The sequence below is a fragment of the Saimiri boliviensis genome, chromosome 12, assembly GCF_048565385.1.
Source record: "Saimiri boliviensis isolate mSaiBol1 chromosome 12, mSaiBol1.pri, whole genome shotgun sequence".
NCBI classification, from domain to species: Eukaryota; Metazoa; Chordata; class Mammalia; order Primates; family Cebidae; genus Saimiri; species Saimiri boliviensis.
In genome coordinates this window covers 93,174,963-93,199,266 of record NC_133460.1, presented here as the reverse complement: position 1 = coordinate 93,199,266, position 24,304 = coordinate 93,174,963, and the positions used below count along the sequence as shown (strand labels likewise).

Below are 24,304 nucleotides of genomic sequence, written 5' to 3'. Positions count from 1 at the left end.
CAGAGAGAGTATATGGTAAATGTTTCTTTTCAGATTTTTAAACATGTCAGACTCTCAATCTTTTCTGGATCAGGGAAAGCATAGAAAGGGGAAGGACTTACATTAATGGAGATTCTCTGCAGGTGCAAATATTCTTCACTTAAGACAGTTTTGCAAGACCACTTCTGCTTATTGGTCAAATGGCAGTAATTTCAAAATATGTCAAAGAAATAAATTTTGGCATAAATTATTTTAATTTCCTTAACCTAGTAAGGGAAGGAGATCATCAACAGAATGCAAATTTCTCCCACAAGAGATGACATCATAGGGCCATTCCAAAATGTGTCAAAGAAATACATTTTGGTGTAAAAGATTTTAATTTCCTAAACCCAATAAGGGAAGGAGATAATTTACAGAATGAATATTTTCCCTACAAGAGTTGGCTTTGCAGAGCAATTCCAAAATATGTTAAAGAAATATATTTTTGGGGTAAAACACTTTGATTTCCTTCAGGGCCTGCTGTCATGTGACTGTGTACCATGCTCAGGTTGGAGTTTAATATCCGATTGTTATGGAGTCTGCTTTGTCAGTCTTCTGACCTCTTTTTTAATGTTAATGTTGGTCAGTTATGTCTGAATCTCAAAGGGAAGAGGGCATAGTGAGGCACGTCTTGCCACCCCTGCTAGTCATGGCCTGGACTAGTTTTTCAAGCATTCTCTTGGTGAAGAGAGGGTATTTATTTAGTTGATTGTGGGGTGTAGAATTTTATTTTTAGTTTATAGTTTCCTTTCCATTCATTTACTTAGATTTTTCTTTTTCTAGGATTGGATACGGGCAATTTTTGGCCTTCTTATCATTTTTCCCAGAATATTTTATAGGCCTGGAGTTTTAACTCTCATAGTGAATCAGCAAGGTTATTGGTTTTCACGTTTCAACACTTACTTCGCAGCAGTCATTTCTGTAAGTTCTCATTCAAAAGAGGATGATTATAAATATACTTTTTACACAACTCTAAAATGAATGCACTTGGTGTGATTATTTAGAATTGTGTCTCCTCACCTGCATAGCTACTTTGGGGTTGGTCCATTAGAACACATTTTTTTATTTGATTTCCAGGAGAGAATGCCTTTTCTTAATTCACACAGAATCCCCATATAGGCTGGCTTGGCCCTGTCTCAAATTGTAGCCAGTGCGGTAGGTGGTTTCTTTCTTATTCATTTTGTTACTATCATTTCTGTTTTTTGTTTTGTTTTCAGGTCGAGGTGGCATTGCAATGTTCTCTCAATTTTGAAAGGGGCATTTTTTTTTTTTTTTTTTTGGTCTCTGTGTGTAATTCAAATGACTAGTCTCTGATACCAAGTTTTAGCTTCAGTTTTCTTCAGGATTTGCTAGATTCATCCACGGCTTTAGAGTGAGATGATCTGACTCTTCTTATGTGTACAATAGAGTAATTATAATAAGTAGGCTTTCCCAATTTTTGCCATTATCCCCATTCCAAGCTAATCACTTGATATTTGCACCTAGCTCTCACAAAAGCTTTGTAAGGTGAGTTTTTGAATATCTGTTTTACCTGAGGAGACAGTAAGGCTCAAAGAAACTAGATGACTAATATATTGTTGCAGGATGGGTTGAGACAACATTTAAACCCAGATTTCTCCAATCATGAAGGTCCTATTCTGAACTACTCTGCCTTCTTGCTTCCTTCCAGAGTTTTTGAGATGTACCAGTGAGACAGCCAGGTGGGAAGGACCCCGTGGCAGAACCTTCTCCACCAATCTGTGCACTGGGAGGAAGGTTTTACACTGGGGTGGAGCCTTGGGAAGTTTGCCATTTGCAGTGGGGAGGAGCTTGGCCCCTCCTTTTCCTTGGTGGAACTTGGAATGCAATCTGTCAGGCAGAAACCATACTAGCAGGCCTCTGGCTTTGCAGTGTCACTGTTTCCCCTCTTTCCCTTTTTTCCCAATAAATTTCATTTTTTTCTCACCCTTCAAAGTATCTGTGAGCCTAATCTCTCATGGCTGTGTGACATGAACACAGCTCTTAGCTGAACTAAGAAAAAAGTCCTGTAACACTGGTAATACAGTGTATGTGATACTTTGGGTATAAATGTCAAAACAGTCTATTATTGTTAATCATTTTAGTCTATTTCAGTTATCACTCTACAATCTACTAATTGTATGATAATTAGGTCAGTCACAGAAGCCTCTCTGAACTTTGGATACTTCATTTGTAAAATCAAGATTTTAGCTCCTATTGGAATCCTTTATTATGTTTCACTAAAACTCAGATTTACTCATTTACTTCATTTATTGAATACATTTTACTACACTTGATCTTAGCCAAAAGGCCGAGAAGCAAATACATTTTAAAGATTTCAAAGAAAAGAAAGACACTGACTACTGGTGTGGTAGAGGAACAGAAAGGCTGTGTGAATGTTTTATTTAAATTCTCAGCCCTTGGTTTCTCCTATTAGCTCTAGCTGGCTTCTCCCTTGACCTTAGATTCTAGGCCTCATTATTTTCACTAACTTGCTAACTATAAACTGACCACCATTGGTTTCTATTGGCTCAATTTTCTCTTCTTTTAAAGAGAAAATTGTGTCTCTTCTCCTCTTACGTCTAACCACTCATTGTGTATTGCACTCCATTCCAGCCTCCTGTTAAGAGATGTTGGTTCCTTGTTTATGCTCCACTTTTTCCTAAATGTTCAAATACTCTTTAAAAATTAAAACTAATCAAAAAAAAAAAAAAAAAGAAGAAAGAAAAGAAAAAGAAAGCCTCCATGCATCTCCTACTTCTCACCATCCCCTGACATGTTTCTTACATCTCTTCATAGAGAAAATATGTAAAAGTGTAGTACACAGTCGTGGTCCCCATTGAATCAGTTTCCATAAATTTTCTTGACTTATCTCCATTCTGTGGTCTGAAATAGCTTCCCTATTGTTAAGTTCCAGTTGGATTTTCTGAATCCTATTTTACTTCAAGCTCCAGGTAGCACTTAACATTGTTGAATACTGCGAAACAAAAAGTGAGACAAGTCTCAATCAATTTAGAGGTTTATTTTACCACAGTTGAGGATGGGTCCAGGAAAAAGAGACACGAGTCACAGTAGGATCTGTGGCCCCCATTTTTTCTAAAGAGGATTTTGAAGCCTTCAGGATTTAAAGAAGAAAAATGCAGGCAGGAAAGAAATGAAAGAAAAAAAAAAAGAAGAGGGAGGGCACATAGTGAGGTAAGTGCTCACATGCTTGTGAGGTTTGCTTAGCACATGCAGAATCCACATGTTGCATGTGAAAGCAGAGGGTAGTGGAATAGTATTTGTCTTGTGCTGAGTAAGTCTCCTTGTTACATAAGATAAGGTAAAACTAGAGTCAGGTAGTGGAAGAAGCCAACTCTCTAAATATCTCCCTAACCTCTTTCCATCCCTACTGTAGTATATTACTTGACACACTATGCAAGTCTCTCCTTCAGAACTTAGTCAACTTTCCTTTTGCTTTCAGAAGTTTTGCTTGGTGCTAGCTTCCATATGAGCTTCTCCCCAGCAGTTGCTCCAGCTGACAGGTACTGTCTCATCCGATTTCAAACTCCTCCCCGTGACAGCCAATATCGTATGACCTGTCAATGTATGGTACAAAGGCTCATCTTTCTTGTTTTAGTTGGAAACGTCTCTAACAAGCCATTTTCATCCCTGTAGAATGTGTTGAAACCTCTAATTCAGCAGCATCATAGTTCAGTATCTCCCTCTGCCCAAGTTGGCTTCCTTTATCCAAGCCCTCCAGTAAACCATGTGTTTCTCTTTATCAGAATCTGTTTCCTTGTGGAACCAACCTGTCACTGTTCACATTTACGCCACTGTGATCTCTTACTTGTCCCTCTGACTTCACTCTGGCTCTTCAAGTACCTTCTGTACACTGCCCCTTAAGTCACCCTACTGAAATAGCTCTAGATCCTGTCAAAATTTATGAAAGATCAAGAGAGAGATTCCTAGCACAGTTAGTTTAGATTTTAGTGCCCCATGCTTTATATTATAAATAATGGGAGTTAAAAGATGATGCTTTTCTAATAAATATCTGCATCCCAAGTGCCTGACACACAGTAGGTTCTTAGCATTTGTTAATAAAAGTAAATGATTGATTAACTTCTCTTTAATTAAACTCATCAAAGAAAATCAATCTTCTACAGTCAAGACAATTTTAATTTCCTAATTAAGTAGTCTTTAACACAATAAACAATCTTAGATTATTATCTAAGATGTTATGCTTAGCAATACATTCTTTGACACCAGAAATAGCAATGGAATTCCAGGGAGTGACATATAACCTCTGGGTATCTTGCCTCAAAGGAACCAAATATATTAACAATACTGTGATGAATAGCTTAAGAATTGTTAATGATTAGTAAATTAAAATAAATGCTCACTACTATGCTATGATAGATGTGTTAGTCTCCATACACAGTAATAACTAAATGTTGATTCCTGCTGTGAAAAATAAATACAATAGCAGCAGCTAGAGGCGTTACTCTTAATCATGTAATGTGATAGTCCTTGTCTGCTTTTCACATAGCAGTTGAGTGACACTGGGGAAAATTGTGCTGGAGAAAAAAATGACTTTCGGTGTCTCTCCGTTTTACCTTGGTGGCCTGCAAGAGATGTTTCAAATTAAAACTAGAATGTTTAGCCTTTGTATCATAGATTGACAGGTCATACAATATGGGATATGCCTGGGGAGGAGCTTGAAATTGGATGAGACAGCACCTGTCAGCTTTAAACAACTGCTGGGGAAGAAAACTCATATGGAAGCTAGTACCAGGAAAAACTTCTAAGGAATGGCGACTAGGTTCTGAAGGAGAGACTTCTGTGGTATGCCTTGCCGAGGTATGCATTACAGTAGGGGCGGAGAGAGGTTAGGGAGAAAATTAGAGAGTTGACTTCTTCCTCTATTTGACTCTATGTTTACTTTATCTTCTGAGATGTGGAGAGGTTAGGGAGAGCCTCTACCATAATGCTAAATATAAATAAGATATGTGAAGAACTTAATAGCATTGTATACATATTAATCTCTCTTGGCTTTTGTAATTATCTGGTTATATAAGATGTTAGCTATTTAGGAAAGCTGGTTGAAGGGTTATACAGGTGTTGTTTGTTTAAAAATAAATGAAAATGCATTCTGCAGGATTCAGTGCTGCTATCACAGAGCAGGAAAAATAGGGACTGGTTTGGAGATGACAGGTAAAAAATTAGTAACTGGCCTAGTTACCCTAAGGAGCTGTTGCTCTGTCCCTGGATCCCAGCCTGCTCATCTAGGACATATTGCTCCATTAGAGGTGAGAGTCATGACTTTGAAACAGGTTGCTGGCTCTTCTCAAGGCCTCCCACTGTGGCTTTAGCATGTATAGCTGCTTTTTAGAGAGGTTGTCACCTCTGTAAAGGTCAGCCTCCTATTTCTCTGAGACTTGAACGTTGCCATTACTGTCCAGAGAATGGGAAGAGAGAGGATTTACTGCTTGCAAGTCTTCTTAATAAATCATTAGCTCAGCAGAAATGTGTTTCCTTAATTTATAGAGGAAGTGATGAATCACTAGAAAATACATTCTTCCTATTAAAGTGACTCCTTGGCCTCTTGCCCAGCCCCTCCTGGTAAATGGGATGGTCTAGGCCAAGGACACCTGGAGCTGTATCAATGTTCCAGGCGCCCTGAAAAATTGTCATTCAAGAAAGCAGGTTATTGATTGTGTGCGTGTGTGTGTGTGCGTGTGTGTGTGTGTGTGTGTGTGTGTCTGTGTGTGTGTGTGAGAGAGACAGAGAGAAGGTGAGCAAGAAAGAGAAGAGAGAGAGATAAGAGATGTGAGGAGATAAGAGGTTCACATTTCATGGGGTAAGGCTGAGAGGGAAGTTCTGACTGTTCACTTAGATAATGAGGAAGCAAATGTGAGTTAATGACTCCTGCGTCTGTGGCCAGGTATTCATCTAGAAGGTTAGGATGTTTGAATTTGGTGGATATTCAGGGGCCTGTGGGACACATAAGGAGCCTTTGACTATTGCAGGGAAAGAAAGTAGACAGAGGAGGGTCATGACCAGCACTCCTAAAATGAAGACGCACTAACAAGATCAAAGCATAACAAATGTATTTGAATCATAGCTTTACATGCCACAAGAGCCTTCAGAGTCAAAACCCCAAAGATAGCTGAGAAGCAATCTGATTTGATGCTTATGTTTGATGAAGCGGGAGCAACCATGCAGAAATATAGCTGGATGAAAAGGGTAACAGTTAATGGAAACAGGCTACGTGGGGAGGCCCAGCGAGGCCTGGCTGTTTATGTTCTTCTTGGCTTCTCTGTGGGGCATTTCCCTCTTCCTGGGTTTGTGGCTTGACCCTTCCGGGATGAGGTTTTTAAATTTGTAAATGGCTAGCTGCTACACAAAATAGCTAGGGAAGGTTGGAGTAATGTTTTTGGCTTCATGACTGGCTTTGGGGGAAAGAGGCTCTGGTTTCAATGATCCACCTTGGAAAACAGGAATTTCAGCTTCTGTGGGTTTCTTTGGAGAGTAAAGAGAGACAAGAGGGCAAAAGAAAGTCAGAGAGAAACTGTGCTTCTGAGGCCTTCATTTGGTGGTATGGTTTTCTGAGCCCCAACACTATCCAACCTCTGTTTCCTTATAGAATAAGGAAAAAGAGCAGGAAAGAGATGAAGAAAAAAGAAACTCAGAAAAATAGAAAAGACAGGATGGATATAAAGGAAAGTAAAAGAATGGTTGCTTTAAAAAAAAAGGCTAAGATATAGCAAATTGAAATCTGAAAGCATACCATTTCTTTAATAACCCGTTGTCCACCACCTTGGATGAAATCTGATGTCATTTTTATTTTTAAATTGTTCAGGAGCTATCAGAAATGCATTTGTTCTGTCCCCTCTAATTTATAAAAATGAAAAATCCCAGACCTCATGACAGCTTGGCAGACATTTTCTGACACATTGGCCTGAGCTCCCTCTAATAGTTCTGACCTTATGGCAGCAGATTTGGGGGTCTCAATTTGCTTAGCCCACAGGTTTCCAAAGTCAGCTCCTTGGGCGGGCTGTAATCTCTGCACTTTGGGAGGCTGAGGTGGGTGGATCACCTGAGGTCAGGAGTTCAAGACCAGCCTGTCCAACATGGTCAAACCCCATCTCTACTAAAAATATGAAAAATTAGCCGGGCGTGGTGGCAGGCACTTGTAATCCCATTTACTCAGGAGGCTGAGGCAGGAGAATCTCTGAAACCTGGGAGGTGGAAGTTGCAGTGAGCCAAAATTGCTCCAGTGCACTCCAGCCTGGGCAACAAACGCAAAACTCTGTCTCAAAAAAAAAAAAAAAAAAAAAATCAACTCCTTGACTACCAAATAAAAGACAGTCTAATATGAGCAACTAGAAATATGCTCCCTTAATTCTCTCCGAAGATTGCTTCACAGGCTTTCTCCAAACTGTGCTACAAAATGCCTCCTTTTCTTCCCTTTTTATATATTAATTAGGGAGTCTTAAACTCCTAAAACCTGGTGATCTCTTTCAGAGAAAACTTTGCTTCATCCCTACCTATGACACTTCTTCCTGATTCCAAGTGCCTGCGATCCTAATGTGTTCTCATAATTCTGAAGGTCTTCCTTCCCTTTTGGGTCACTATTAACCCATGATGGTTAGGTTTAATTATGAAAATTTTAAACATCCCGTCATTCCTGTGTGTTAACTACACTCACAGCAGTACATAAAAAGATATTTTGAATGCTGCAGATTGACTCGTTAGATATCTCGGCAAATCACTTCTCTTTGCTTTTGCTTCACCTACGTTCCTACCTCATCTTTCTTACTTACCTATTTTGGATCCTGCCTTCTGCTTTCTCTTCTCCTGGGTGGTTGTTATTTTTCCTGCCCATTTCTTCTCCCAGTCAACCATTACGGCCCAGCTCATTCTAAATGTTTCCTCAAGCACAAGACGTTTGTGTAAACACCCACAGTTTCCTTCTAAATTACTCCATAAGAAGTTCCCTCTAAAATGATCAGCTCTCTTCAAATTTTATGATATCTTTCCTTGTGAAAGATAGTGTTGAATCTCCTAGTATTTTTAAAAATTATTTCTTATCTAAGTTTGTGTAGGTCTCCTGTCTCACTCATCGTCTGTGTTAGTCTGTTCCCATACTGTTATAAAGAACTGCCAGAGACTGGATAATTTACAAAGAAAGAGATTTAATTGACTCACCATTCTGCACTGCCTAGGAGACCTCAAGGAGCTCACCATCATTGTGGAAGGCAAAGGGGAAGTAAGGCACCTTCTTCAGAAGGCACCATGAGGGAGAAGTGCCAAACAAAGGGGAAAGAACCCCTTATAAAACTATCAGATTTCATGAGAACTAGCTCACTATTATAAGAACAGCATGGGGGACACTGCCACCATGATTCAAGTACCTCCACATGGTCTCTCCCTTGGCATGTGGGGAGAACATGGATTACAACTGAAGACGAGACTTGGGTAGCAACACAAAGCCTGATGATATTATTAAGTTCTGCCGCCTCCCATATCTCATGTCTCCTTCACATTTCAAAACAAATCATGCCTTCCCAACAGTCCCCAAATGTGTTAATTCACTTCAGCATTAACCCAAAAGTCCAAGTCTAAAGTCTCATCTGAGACAGGGCAAGTCCTTTCTGCCTGTGAAATCAACAGTAAGTGAGTTACATCCTAAATGCAATGAGGATACAGCGATAGGGTAAATATACCTGTTCTAAATGGGAGAAATTGGGCAAAATTAAAGGACCGCAGGCCTCATGCAAGTCCAAAATTAAGCAGGGCCATCAAATCTTAAAGCTCCAAAATGATCTCCTTTGACTTCATGTCTCACATACATGTCATACTGATGTAAGAGGTAGGTTTCCATGGCCTTGAGCAGCTCTGCCTCTGTGACTTTGCAGGGCACAGCCTCCCTCCTGGGTGCTTTCACAGGCTGGCATTGAGTGTCTGCAGTTTTTCCAGGTGCATAGTGCAAGCTGTGGTTGCATCTCCTAGCATCTACTATTCTGGGTTCTGGAGTATGGTGGCCTTCCTCTCACAGCTCCACCAGGCAATGCCCCAGTGGGGACTTTGTGTGTGGGGCTTTCTACCACACTGCCCTAGCAGAGGTTCTCTATGAGGGCTCAGTCCCTGCAGCAAACTTCTGCATGGACATCTAAACTGCCTCCATGATTCAATTACCTCCACCTGGTTTCTCCCCATGAAAGAGCATGACAGTCTCCCCCATGCTGTTATCATGATACTGGCTGAGTTCTCCTGAGATCTGATGGTTTTATAAGGGGCTTTTACCACTTCGCTTGGCAATTTTCTCTTCTGCCACCTTGTGAAGAAGGTACCTTGCTTTCACTTTGCCTTCAACCATGATTGTGAGTTCCCTGAGGCCTCCCCATCCATGCTGAATTGTGAGTTAATTAAACCTCTCTTTCCTTTATAAATTACCCAGTCTCAGGTGGTTCTTTATAGCAGTATGAAAAAGGACTAATATATCCTCAAAACCTGATGTATCTTCTCTATGTTCTGAGCCTTCCAACTTTCTCCTTAAAGTTCTCATTCTATATCATCAATGTAAATAAACTATATATAGTTTATAGTACTAAAAATAGTATTTTTTGTTTCCGTAAAATAGAATTCTGTTAAGATATTCAATATGCTTTTTCAGTTATGTACATTTCCATGAAGAGAAAGCCAGTTTGTGTCTACTTCTCAAAAAGTAGCAATGTCTTCAGTGGCACTTTGACTGCTATTAGAATTACTGGGAAGTTTACCAAAAACACTGATTCCCAGACCATACCATGTATAATTTGGCTATATTGTATACAAACTGAGTTCCATGTTCAACTCAGGTTTTCTAGGGATATTTCTCAAATGTGTAGAAAACTAGCGTATGAACAGAGAGCTGAAATTTCACTTCATGGAAGAAATGTAGCAGAGTTCAGAGATGTTAAGGCAGCTGTAATTTGCAAGGCAGAATATCTTAGAGGAGTATGTAAAATTTGTTCGGGGCTAGCCCCTTAATTCTTGGCTAAATTTTAGATTGCATGGGGGCAGAAATGAGATTGCAAAAGGTCTAGCACCACATAAATGAGGGTTTGAGAGCTGAGAAAAAGACGTTAGATTTGGAGATACCTAGAGATAGCTGGAGTGTTGATGTAAAGTTGAGATCTCAGCGAGACATTCTCTTGAGAGTAATGTTCACAACATAATAGTAATGGCTGTTCCTTAGTAGAAAGAAGAATGCTAATGTAGACTTTCCGTGACAAAGTCAAAACATAATCTTTAGCAGTATTAAAAGAATATGCTAATAATACTAGTGTTTTTAAGAAAAATACATGCAGAATACATAAGTATAACTGTGTGTTGCATAGAAGAAGGAATAATATCTTCAATATATAATAAATTCTGTGATTTTTAGAAGTAGGCATTAATAGGGTCAGAAAATGTAATCTATGTGGAAAAAGACAATAGTTAGCAATAGATATGAGCCAGACATAGTAATTAGCATATGTGGATTTTAAAATGACTACTATAAATATGTTGAAGAAATTAAGGAACTTTAGTCTGATATATTTAAATTTAAAATCAATCAAATGAGAGTTATAAAATTAAAGTTATAAAATTTAAAATATTGAATCCGTTGGATATGTTTAAAAGCAGATTGTACACAGAAAAATTTGAGATCAGTGAAAGTCAGCATGGATCAATAAAAATGATACAAAGAGAGATTGAAAAATCAACAGGGCATCACAGAATCTTGAGAATATCGAACATTCTACCGTACATGTAACTGAAGTCACAAAAGAAGAGGAGAGAGAAAATTAGGCAAAGTATCACAGATGAAAGACATTAACCCACAGATTTGAGAATCTTAGAAACCCACAAACAGAATAAATAAAAACAAAGTCACACTGATTACCTCATAAAATAACTGTTGAAAACCAAAGTAATGGAACAATAGACATTTCATACTGCCATGAAATATCTGTTTACCATGAAAACAAAAATTTAAAAATGCATGCCTATCTAGGCCGGGCGCGGTGGCTCAAGCCTGTAATCCCAGCACTTTGGGAGGCCGAGGTGGGTGAATCACGAGGTCGAGAGATCGAGACCATCCTGGTCAACATGGTGAAACCCTGTCTCTACTAAAAATACAAAAAATTAGCTGGGCATGGTGGCACATGCCTGTAATCCCAGCTACTCAGGAGGCTGAGGCAGGAGAATTGCCTGAACCCAGGAGGCGGAGGTTGTGGTGAGCCGAGATCGCGCCATTGCACTCCAGCCTGGGTAACAAGAGTGAAACTCCGTCTAAAAAAAAAAAAAATGCATGCCTATCTAAACATTATAGTTTCAAAATAAATGAAGAAAAATTGACATACATAACTTAAAAGAGGAATAAAACATCTAACAAGTATATTTTGAGCTTTCAATATTTTTTTCAAGGCACATAGCTCAATGGAACAGAATACAGTCCAGAAATAGAAAACTTGTAGAAGAAAATATAAGAAAATGTAGGTGATGCTGGGTTTGGCAATGAATTTTAAGATACAACATCAAAAGCACAATACATGAAAAAGATGCATGAATTAGACTTAATTTAAGCTTCTGCTCTGCTGAGTGCATTGTTAAAAAAATCAAAAGACAATACATAGTCTGAAATAAATATTTTCAAAATAGACATCTAATAGAGGATTTATATTCAAAATAAATATGATTAAAATTTACTAATAAGAAAGTAAATATTCCAATTATGTAACTTGGCTTTGGCACTGGATTCTTAGTTGTGACACAAAAAGCATTGCTTCAAAAGAACAAGTAAACAAATTCAACTTAATCAAAATTAGCAAAATGTGTGCATAAAAAGACACTATCAAGACAACTGAAGACATCCTACAGACTAGAAGGAAATATTTTCAAATCATACATATGACAAGGGATTAATATCCAGACATATTTAGAACTACTACAACTCTGCAACAAAAACCAAACAACCCAGTTCAAAAATAAGCAAATAATTTTAATAGACATTTCTCCAAAAATATGCAAATAGCTAACAAGAACATGAACCAGATGCTCAATATTACTAGGAAAGTATAAATCAGAACCACATGAGATGCCATTCACTCTCACTAGCATGGCTATCATCAAAAAACAAGATCAAAACATAGCAACAACAAAATGAGAAATAACAAATGTTGTTCAGGATATGTAGAAGTTGGACCCTTCACACATGAATAATGAAGATGTAAAATGGTGTAGCTTCTGTGCTGAGGAATGATAGTTCCTCAAAAAGTTACATAGACTTGCCATTTGACTCAACAATTCTACTCCAAAGAATCTACCCAGCAAATTAAAACAGGTATTTAAACAAAATCTTGTACATGAGTGATCATAGCAGCATAATCACATTAGCCAAAAGGTAGAAACAACACAAATGTCTACAAACTAATGAATGAATCAACAATATGTGGCATATTCATAAAATGTGTATTATTCAGACATAAAAAGTAATTAAGTATTAATATACTCTGTGATGTTGATGAACCTAAAACATTATGGTAAGTGAAAGAAGCCAGAAACAAAAGAATACATACTGCATGATTCCACTGACATGAAATATACAAAACAGATAAATCCTTGTCACAGAAAGCAGACTAGTGGTTTCTAGGAAGTGGGGAGAGGAGAGAGAGAGGAATTTCCCCTTGGATAATGACAATGTTGATGGTGGCACAGAATAGTGAATGTACTAAATGCCAGAAAATTATACATTTTAAAGGAGTTAATTATGTGAATTTTAGCTCAATTTAAAAAATACCAAAAAGTGGGTAAAGAATATGAAGACTCATTTCTCCAAAAAAGAGAGAAAATGGAAAATAACTATATGAAGATATGCTCAACATTGTTTATTGTTTATCATTAGGGAATTTAAAATTAGAACAGCTGTGAGATATTGATACACAGCTGTTATTAAAGTGGCAGAGAAAAAAAGATACCACCAATTACTGGCAAGAATATACAGCAACAGTTCTCTTTCTTTGCTGTAGGAATTCAAAATTATACAACTACTTTGGAAGACAGTTCTACAATTCCCTACAAAGCTAAACATAGTCTTACTATATGATAGACCATTAAGTAAACAAAGCTAGTCTGAGAACTATATATTATATAATTCCAATTATATGATATTCTGAAGAAAAGCAAAAAACAAACAAAAAAATAGACAAAAGAAATCAGTGATTGCCACATGTAAGCATAGGGTAGGGAGGAGGTAGGCTAAGCGAAGGACAAGACTTCTTCTAGGGTGGTGAAATTATTCTGTATGATAGTGTAATTTTGGATAATTAGCACTACATATTTGTCAAAACCCATAGAACTTTATTGCACAAAGGTGCTGCATCACTTATTGGGTCAGCAAATCCCAGGATGAATTGAAAATTGTGATAAAATACCATATCAAAATATATGAAATAACCTCACTGAAGGGGATGAGGGAAAATAGTAATAACCTAAGAAACCTTAGTTATAAGTAGAATCTGTAAGACTAAAGCCAAAAGGAACTATCTATAAGCATTGCCCTCTAGCTGATAACTTCTTTAGAGAGAATACTGCTCAACTATTCTGATAGGGCTATTCATGTATGCTGAAATCAAACAATTAAGTAAATGAATGGTTACTGTGGGAGCAACTCTCTTACTGTGACATCAGAGTTTACAGATAATCAAGGAGAGACAATGAGAATGACCCATGTGGTGGTGGATTACAGTTAGAGACCTCCAGATGAATTATTATTTACCTTAATATAGATATAGGTAATTACACAGACATGTTTATAGATACATGTATAAATTAGACCCATCATCCCATATGTCACTAATTATTTAGCTTCTAGTTGATAACCCCTTTAGAGGGGATACTGGTTAACTTTTCTGACAAAGCTATTCATGTATGGTGAAATTGAACAATTAGGTACATGGATGGTGGATTGTCGGGGCAGATTTCTTGTTGTGAAGTCAGAGTTTACAGATAATCAAGGAGGGGCAATGAGAATGACCCATGTGAACATGGACTAGAGTTAGAGACCTCCATACGAATTTATGTTTACCTTAATATAGACACGAGTAATTACACATAGACATATTTACAGATGCATGTATAAATTAGAACCATCATCCCATATATCACTAATCATTTAGCTTCCTGGAAACTCCTGAGTATGTATTTAAATTTTGTATGCTCCTTCAGAATTTTGTAACTGGAAAGTGTATTTGTTAAATTCTTCAGGGAGAGGATGTTAAGACAAAGTTAACAATGTAATGTTTACTAGGGGTCCATGCCTGATTAAGATAAAAGTGGAGAAAGCAGGATGGAGCAAGGGGAACCTCAAACGATTATGCAGATCTGAGGCTTCAACTAAGCTAATGGAGAATGCCAGGACAAAGATATGCCAATGGAGAACCCACATGAAGAGAAATGGCAAAGCCCTGGTAAGTTCCTCCTGTGCAGTCACTGGCGGGAGGCTGCCTGAAAGTCCATGACCTTGACTCAAAATTTCCGGTGGTTCCCACAGGTTCTAACAGCTAGAGGCTCTTAGCTCCAACAGCACACTTTGAAACCGAATGGCAAAACCTTTCTTTAAGAAAGATCTGAGCAGCAAGAGGTGGGCAGAAAGTTAGCCAACATTCATTTAGACTCAGTCTATGTGTCTTCTATTGTTCCCATTTGTGAGTAGGTCACTAGCTACGCAGGGCCGAGGTTTGTGATTTGTATGCCTTTTGCTGTCCCATTGCTGTCTGTGTGAATATTGAGTTGTCCCTATCAATGTGCGAAAAATAAAGCAAAGACAATGGCGCAGTTTTGGCACTGGAGAAATTAAAGATGAGAAAAATACAATCACTTCTCTATTTGTATACATAGCCTCAAATTCACTACTAAGAATAAGCGGGTGAAATAGAAGTAAGTTGCTATTTGTTTAATGTTGCTGTGCTTTTAATATTGCTTCCTTTGCTGGAAACCTCCTTGAGGACATTGACTGAGACCTACCCAACTCTACATCTCTGGAAGTGCCTTTCACAAGCACTTAAATGGTCATTTTGGAGAGACTCATCTCTCCTGGAAAGAAACATACCATGTACACAGAAGAGTTAAACATCATAAGAGATACAGATCATAGTAATAGAATAATACAGAAGGGGATCATAAGATAATTCATGCTCAAGAAATTGAATTAATTTTTGAAGGCAATAAAGAAATTGAATATCTAGTTGTTTAAATTATAGATCCTCAAAACATGTAGGAAAAATGGAAAACACAAGCACCCAAAATAGCCTAATTTATTTTAAAATAAGTATGTGAACATGTGGAGAAAGATAAGTGGATACATGTTTTTTTTTTTCAACTAACTGTTATTGTGTATATTATTATTTGATAATTTGATATTTGATAAATGTGTACCTCAGATAAAGATAAATGAGGGGGAATGTGTGAGGATGGGGTGGAATGGGGGTTAAGTGACTCATAATTTCAAAAGTCAATAACTGGCAGGCAATAGGCACCCTTTTTTAATCCACGGTCACACGTTTCATCAAGTTGAAATGTTTTTAAAGTATTCTGTTTCCAGCATTAATAACCATAGCATTTCACTGAGCACTCGGGAAGCTACCCGCTTTTACCTCATCTCTCCATTTAATACTGATGGTTTTCACTTTCAGTTCACTTACTATCTTGGTGCTTTTCGTGGCTTTATATAATTGGCTATCTCCTTTTATCAACTATTTATTTTAAACCAAAGTCAACCAATCAATGAACTAAACAACAAGAAAACACAACTCCTGTTTTAGATTATGCTGACTCCTAAGTTATCACGAGGCCCGTAATTTAGAACATTTTGCTTTGCTGTCTGTTTAAAACATCCAGTAACCTTGGCTGGAAAATCACCTGTTTATTCTTCAACTGACTTTCAGAATTTCTACATCTTTTTTTTTTTTTTTTTTTTTTTTTTTTGAGACGGAGTTTCGCTCTTGTGACCCAGGCTGGAGTGCAATGGCGCTATCTCGGCTCACCGCAACCTCCGCCTCCTGGGTTCAGGCAATTCTCCTTCCTCAGCCTCCTGAGTAGCTGGGATTACAGGCACGCGCCACCATGCCCAGCTAATTTTTAGTATTTTTAGTAGAGACGGGGTTTCACCATGTTGACCAGGATGGTCTCGATCTCTTGACCTCGTGATCCAGCCGCCTCGGCCTCCCAAAGTGCTGGGATTACAGGCTTGAGCCACCGCGCCCGGTCTACATCTTCTAATTTATCTCTCTAACCCTTTCCCCTGAAAGTAGGGTCCAGCAGTTTTACCGTGATGTATGGAATTGTATAGACGTTATTTTACAGCCTCTCTGAAGAATTTTAACATTTGTGCTTCTAATTGTCTCTCATATTTGAATAGGCAAAATCATTCTAAGAAGTTGAGGATTCTGCCATCTGATTTTCTCTTTGTGTCCTTTCTAAAGACATTAAAAATAATTGTGAGTCCAGGAGTGGAGACAGAAAGCAAGGGAATGCTTTCACTGTTATAGTTTCATATTCCCTGCTGCTGCTATGAGAAAAGCTTTTATATGGGAATAGGGAAGTGGGGCTCTGGGTTTGGTGAAGACTAAAGATTGTGCTTTTTTTTTTTTCCTCTTTTCTTTTCTTTTTTTCATTTCTTTTCTTTTCTTCTTCTTATTTTTTTATTTTTTGAGATAAGATCTTGCTGTCTATCCCACGTTGAAGTATAGTACAGCAGCATGACCTCAGCTCACTGTAATTTCTCTGTCTTCGAGGCTCAGGGGATCCTCCCACCTCAGCCTCCCAAGTTGTTGGGACCACAGGTGCATGCCACCATGCTCACCTAATGTTTTAATTTTTTTGTGGTGACAAGGCCCCACTAAACTCCCCACTATACTGTGCTCAAACCCCTGGGCTCAAGCAATCCCCCCTCATGTCAGCCTCCCAAGTGCTGGGTTTACAGGCATGAGCCACCATGCCCAAACAGACTGTGCAATTTTATCACAATTTTATAAACGCAATTACAAATTTAGAGACAAAAGTTTACATTTCATTAGTTCCCAATGAAAGAATTTCATCCATTGTAGCTACCCACTGCTACCAAACCTCAAGATCTTGTGAGGATGATCGACAGAGTGGTGAAACTCCAAGTGAGAAAAGACCATTGGCCTTTGGGGATGAAGTGGTACAAGAAGACATCCTGCAGGGGGTGAGACGTGGTTCAGTTCACCCAGACTACCTGGACCCCGTCTGACTCTGTGTTTTTCAGACCACTTCTTCCTGAGCCCATTGGGTCCTGCACTGGACTGTTAGGTCACCATGCTGTCAACTACTGTTGAAATTTAAGTTTGATTCAGATTGTTTACAAAAGCTGGGAAGCTTCTGTTTCGGATTCTGCTTTCTTGTGTATTTGCCTGACTACTCTAGTTTGTAGGAAAAACTCTTCACCAAATTAATTTCAATACAATAATAATAGAATCATGCTTATATGTTTCATAAGCCCCTGTGTTTTCCTCTCAGGGCATTATTATAATTCCTTTACTTTTTTCACTCCTCCCATTGTTTATATACTCTTCCCCTATGAATGCCTCAGGAACAGACCTCCTTCACTCAAAGCAGTCCTATTGTTCATTCATTACAGGGACACTTACAATCACTGATTTTCTATTCATGGGTTCTATTTATTCATGACTGAATAATATAGCTTCTGAATGATTGATGACTTCTGCCTACCTATGCAATAGCAAGAAATCTCTTCATTCCTGCAATTCAGAGTAAGCTTGAATCTAAGCATCACTGTTAAAAACAAGTTATATAAGGGAAAAATGTTATCTGGGAACCTCTTAAAATGCTATGGTTGTTACTCCCAAGTATCCATGTAAGCAGTAGCTAATAGTATATTGGCTGCAGGGAACAAAATGTTATCAAAGATGCACATCACTGCTCTGTGAGTTTACACGTTGAATAGCTGTGTATGCATTTCAAAATATTTATGTATGTGAGTGTGTATGTGTGAAATGTGGTATACACATAACACAAACACACTGAATCCATGGAAAGCCAAAGAAGAAAATGGACTGAGCAATCTAGAAAATAGTAATTATTGCAATATTACTTAGGGATGTGCTATGTGCACGAATTGGGGTGTGTTTCTAAACAGATGGTATCACAAAATTCAGAATTTATTAGAAAGCATTTGTGACACCCTTAGAACATTTTCATTGATTAAAGACATGCAAAAATTCGTTTTCAGTGGAACATTTAAAAAATTTTTAATTTGTGTTAGGTAAGTGATAATAAACCAAATGTTTAGTAAAGCTACATAGAGATCTCTGAATTCGAGCAGTATCCATTTGGTCATTCCCAATGCCTCATATGTTATGATATACCTGTTTTAAACAACATCTAAGTCATTTATCTAACAAAAATGTATAGTATAATCATTGCATACCACTCACTGCTCTGAGTTCCATAGATAGACAGTGCACAAAAGAGGCAAGTTTCCTGTTCTTTTAGAGTTTACACTTTAGACAGGAAGAAGTGTTTACTTGTGTGAATGTGTTCAATTAAAACTGCTATAAAGAGGAAGTTTGAGGATGAGGAAGGAGAGCTAAACTAGTCTACTGTCAGTAAGTGCTTTTTGGAAAATAAAAATATATATACAAGGATCTAACAAGTGTAGGAGTTAATTAGAAAAATTAGGAAGAGCAGTGCAGTAAAATTTAAGGAAATTAAAGCTTATAAAGGCCCTTGAACCATGAAGACCACATAGTGTACATATGTGGACACATATGAGAACATGGATGATGGCCAATGTAGACAGAATGCAGGTAAGGCAAGCCCATGGAAGGCTAGAGAGATGAACGAGAGCCAGATCAGGCAAGGTGTGGTTTATCATGTTAAGGATTCTGTATTTTATCTCAAGAGCACTGTAAGCCCATGCAATGTGTTAAACAGAGCTAGAATTTGTTCATGGGTCTAGTAACTGTAGATAATTTGAGAATAATAAAGTATGACTACTTTTAGGTGGCATGAAAGAAGCAATAATTTGTTTCTCCTCTTTGCAATTCATTTCCCAAAGAACCTTAGAATCGCATCTGCTGCTTCTGTTTAAACTTGCAACATCCATCTGGAATCTTTGCTATTGACCACGCTCATGTAGAATGGGGAAAAATTTGGCTCTCTTTCTTCCTTGGAGATTTGTAGAGTCCTCTTGTGAGCTGCCTGTCTGCCCTCTTGTTGTGAGGTCGAGAAATCACTGGTCTGAGGATTCAGGGTTTGGAAAACTAATAACCTTAAAGCCGTGATCTCAGGAGTTGGGAGTAGCAGGTGGGTAAGGGATGAATAGGGTTCTGCAGGAAAGTAACAGCTCTGTACCACGTGGAGGAGAGTCAAACCACTTTCTTCAGTCATCTCCCCAATTGCTCCCCTTCTGGGACTTTGTTCAAACTTTGTTTCTACTGTTTAACATGGATAGCAATGGGATTTTTTTTTTTTTAACATGGATCAATTTTAAGTCAGCTGGCTGAGAATTTACCAACTTGACGGCAGTTACCAAAATCAATGTCTAAAGACACATTTCAGCTGAGAGAGAACCCCGAGTAAGGGAGAAAATCTGCCATCGCTTCCAGACCACTGCTGCCTCCTCAGATCTGTTCTTGTTCATATTCACAGTCATATTTTCTCTACTATTCCTTTCGGTTTGCTTTTTAAAATATGCCTTGGCACTGCCTACTTCTAAACTTTCATAGCAGAAATAAACAGTTTCACCTCTAAATCAATATTTTTCTCTTTTTAATTTAGTTTTAATTTATTTATGGAAACAAATTGAGTAAAGGAGAATTTATGTCAAGAAACTGAATCCAGCTATAATATAACAAGAAAGACTACATAACAGTTAACTCCCTCATCTTGGTGAATGGGTTCCCACCTGGCATTATAAGAGATCCGTCACCTGATTTATTTAAAATCAACTGGAAAAAATCATTCCATGATGGGCTACTAAAAAGTCCCCACCTCCAGTAAAGAAAATAATCACTATAATACATTTTTTTTTAAAAAAAAATTCAGGTTTCTCTAGACTGAATCTTTTTAACTCCTGCTAAAATCAGTTATATTTATCAGCAAGATTCACCTATGTTCTTTGGCAAAATTAATCAAGAACTAGAACAAAAGAAGAATAGATGATATTTAGGAAATAATTCTTCAAATACTAACTTTGGTTCCTTAGGTAAAATTTTTACTTTGCTGTGGCAGGATCTGTGCTTTTTTTTTTTTTTTTTTTTTTTAAATCATGACTCCTTGCAGCTTTGACCTCCCAGGCTCAAGCCATTCTCCCACTTTAGCCTCCCAAGTAGATGGAACTAAAGGTGTGCACCACCATGCCCAGCTAATTCTGCTATTTTTAGTGTTTTAGAGACATTTTACTGTTACCCAGGCTGGCCTCAAATTCCTGAGCCCAAGCAACCCTCCCACCTTGACTCTCCAAAGTGTTGTAGTACAGATATGAGCCACCACTCCCAAACAATCTGTGGTCTTATTCTTGTTCTGCTCCTTTTACTGTGAACAGCAGGACAATTCCCTGAAAACAGAACAGTAAGTCTTAAAATCTCATGGTAAAATTGCTTAAGTATACATCATTATCTTGAAATGTCTAAATATCATCTTCGCTGACCAAAAGCAAAGCTTCCACCTCCATACAAATTTTTTTCCCATTCTAAGTTTATGGTAATTTTACTAAGGATGGTTTGCTTGTTTGCTTTCTGTTTTTGTTTATTTATCAGCCTTGAAAAGCATTACAAAAGTTTTGCCTAACTTAAAAAAGTGTGAATAGAAGCATTGCTATACTGGGACTTTCATTGCTGACATCATCAAAACCATAAACCTCTCCAAAATGTTAACAGCAACAACAAAAACTGTTATTTTATAAACTATGCTATGTACCTAGTATTTATAGTTTATGAAGCACTTCTGCAAATATCTCATTCTTTGATCTTCAATTTTGGTGTTAATACTAACCACATTTTGCGGATGAAGAAACCATGTCTCCGAAACAGAACTAAATTGGCTCCTTGTTATGCACCTAGTTGAATAAAAAGAGTCTAGTAGACTCTACACCTAGTAGAATGAAAAGAGTCTCTGAAATCAACAGATCTGGGTTTGCGTTGCCGTACGCCACGTATACACCTAGTAAGTTATACACCTAGTAAGTGGCAGACAGTAACACAAACCTAGATCTGTTAATTTCAGAGATCCTTTTTTTTTTTTTTTTTTTTTTTTTGAGACGGAGTTTCGCTCTTGTTGTCCAGGCTGGAGTGCAATGGCGCAATCTCGGCTCACCGCAACCTCCGCCTCCTGGGTTCAGGCAATTCTCCTGCCTCAGCCTCCTGAGTAGCTGGGATTACAGGCATGTAACCCATGCCCAGCTAATTTTTTGTATTTTTAGTAGAGACGGGGTTTCACCATGTTGACCAGGGTGGTCTCGATCTCTTGACCTCGTGATCCACCCACCACAGCCTCCCAAAGTGCTGGGATTACAGGCGTGAGCCACCGCGCCCGGCCCTCAGAGACTCTTTTCATTCTAATATTCTTTTCTTTTGAAGCCTTTCTGGGGGCCTCAGCCTCTGGTAACAGTCAGATAATTCATTTTATCTGCTAAATGCTTACTCGCTGATTACCTGCCTTCTGTTCTGCCTGTATATATGCCAGTCTAAATTACCAAAACAGGTAACATATAGTGTTGCTTATCTACTTTCCTGCAGTTTCTCATTCAGGAATAAATTATCTGTGAATTCTCTAAGACTCTAATGATTTCAAGTTAAAGGAACTATCTTCTTACCTGATCACACTAGAAGAATATCTATCCATTCTACCTACTCACTTTGCATGACTCTCTGATCTTAACATTTATCAGGTTCATGTTCCTCTCTTTCCCCAGACCAGGGTACCCTAGGACAGGGACATGCTCTGAGGAGGCGTAATATGAGGGTAACAGTGACCCATGGTTTATTAGGTGTAAGAAGAGCAAAACAACCTCAAAGCCAAAGAATGATCAAAGTCTTCAAAATCCTGACAACAAAGATAATAAGAAGGAATAGATACAAATGAGTGAACAAAGAATCAATGCTTTGAGTTATGTGAGCACAGTGTGGAAGAAAACAGGTGTTTCCAGAAAGATCTTAAGTCCTTCTCTAAGTAGCCTTTTAGTGCTCAGATTCCTAGTGTTCATCATGCGTGCTGCTCTGACAGACCTAATTCTGTCTTTGTCATCTCCAAAGTCTTCGTTTGTCAGGAGGATCTGGTTCCTCGTTTACTCGGTGATAACTCTTCAGGCTGATATTGGCTGCAATTCCTGAGTTGCAGGTCTCTGTTAAGCAAGTTTAGCTCAGAATAATAACAATGAAAAAAAATTCTAATATCTGCTTCTTCTTTTATTGTTTGTAAGATGTTCATCCAGATTTTAATAAAAAGGATTGCCTTTTTATTAAAATACAAGCAAAACTTCTGTCTCCATCCATAGCCAACAAATGTAAATCCCAAATGTGATCAGAAGGGAGAACAGGGCAAGCCTTTAGCTAGTCCAGAAAGCATTAATATAAAGACTATCTAGGATTCATTTAGTCACTCTGTTAAAAGAGTAATACTAAATACAGTAAAAGAGTAATACTAAATACAACCATATCCTAGTAATAATAGCATATACTTTATTTATTATTCCCTATAATTAGTATTATAATAAGCACATTAGCACATTTGCTCAGTTGCTCTATCTCACATCAATCCTATCAAGCAAATGCTGATACCTTCGTCTTTTCAGATGCTAAATCCAATCCTTGAGTTGTGCATCTTTCTGCGAATCACTCTCATAAACTTAATTCTTATTTTCAAGTCCTCTCTCTGGCTGCTTGCACATGTGAATGCCCAAATGGCTTTCATAGTTAGTGGTGTATTGTGAGCCATAAGTATCTCACTCCCATTTGCACCACCATGGTGAGCAGGGTCGAGGAATAAATTGGTTGGAGCTCACAGTCAAGATGAGAAGCATCAAATAAAAATTCAAGTAAGTTGCTCAATGGAGACATCAGTCCATAAGGGTGGGACAGAGAGAAAGAGCCTGACTATGAAGTTGGTGGTATGGAATTTGGCCTGATGAGGCAGAACCAAGGTTAGAGCAAGGATGAGGGGCAGCACTGGAAGTAATCCAGAAAGTCAATCAGCAGCATCTTATTTTATGCCTATTTTGGGAGAATAATGCTAGAGTTTTAAGACACAACACAGAATGGCAACACAAGAGGGGTGCTTTCCCGTGTGAATAGTGGGTCACTGGTGAAACCCAAAGAAAAGCATGGCTGGTATAGATACATTCAAGTAGGTACATGAATTTAGAAAAAAAAATGAGATTAAAAAAAACCTTAAAAAATGTAAATAGAGCATCAGACTCATGACATCCTAAATAATACATCTCTAAGTGATGAATCGGGGATATTTTTAAGCAATTTAACAAATAATATTGAGTTGGTACTATATAGCTTGGAAGTTTGCACCCTCCAAATCTCATATTTAAATTGGCTCCCCAATGTTGGATGTAAGGCCTAATGAGAGGGCATAAAGGGAGGTGGTTGTGTCATGGGGTGTATTCCTTTGCACAGATTAATGCCCTCTCTCATAGGGGAAGGAGAGTCAGCCAGTTCTCATTCATATTAGTTCCTGTGAGAGCTGGTTGTTAGAAAGAGCCCAGTAACCTCCTCCCTTGCTTTCTCTCTTGCCGTGTGATCTCTGAACACACTGGCTCTCCTTCACTTTCCTCTGTGAGCAGAAGCAGCCTGAGGTCCTCATCAGAAGCTGAGCAGATGCTGGCACCAAGCTTCTCGCACAACCTGCAGATCTGTGGATCTGTGAGCCAAATAAACCTCTTTTCTTTATAAATTACCCAGCCTTAGGTATCCTTTTATAGCAACACTAAATAGACTGAAACAGGTGGTAAATGAGAGTGCCAGCAGTTATGAAAGCAGTCCTAGAATGCTGTGTAAAGTGGGGAAAACACTTGACTATACAATATGATTGAGCATTCCTTATTATGCTGCACCCATCAGAGTGCGAGACAGAAACAAAGGGGGAAGCAAAGGTTAAATCTCCACTTATCTTTGTCAAGAAATTTGAATATTTAAAATTCACATCGTTCCCATTTTTTCTTCATTGAAAATGTATTTTTATGCATTTCATATTATTATCATTTTGTATTATCATCAAATATGTTACATTT

General features: G+C 38.1%; 1 long non-coding RNA gene across 2 annotated transcripts in view; it reads left to right on the top strand.

Annotated features, from left to right (window-relative positions):
- Nucleotides 1-24,304, top strand: part of LOC141580728 (uncharacterized) — a 608,846-nt gene that overhangs the window by 326,578 nt on the left and 257,964 nt on the right. The window contains exon 4 of one of the 2 annotated variants that reach the window (XR_012513018.1): nt 14,333-14,492. The exons of the other annotated variant lie outside the window; for it this stretch is intronic. This is a non-coding gene — a long non-coding RNA (uncharacterized LOC141580728). The remainder of the gene's footprint in view (nt 1-14,332; nt 14,493-24,304) is intronic. 2 annotated transcript variants of the gene reach the window in all.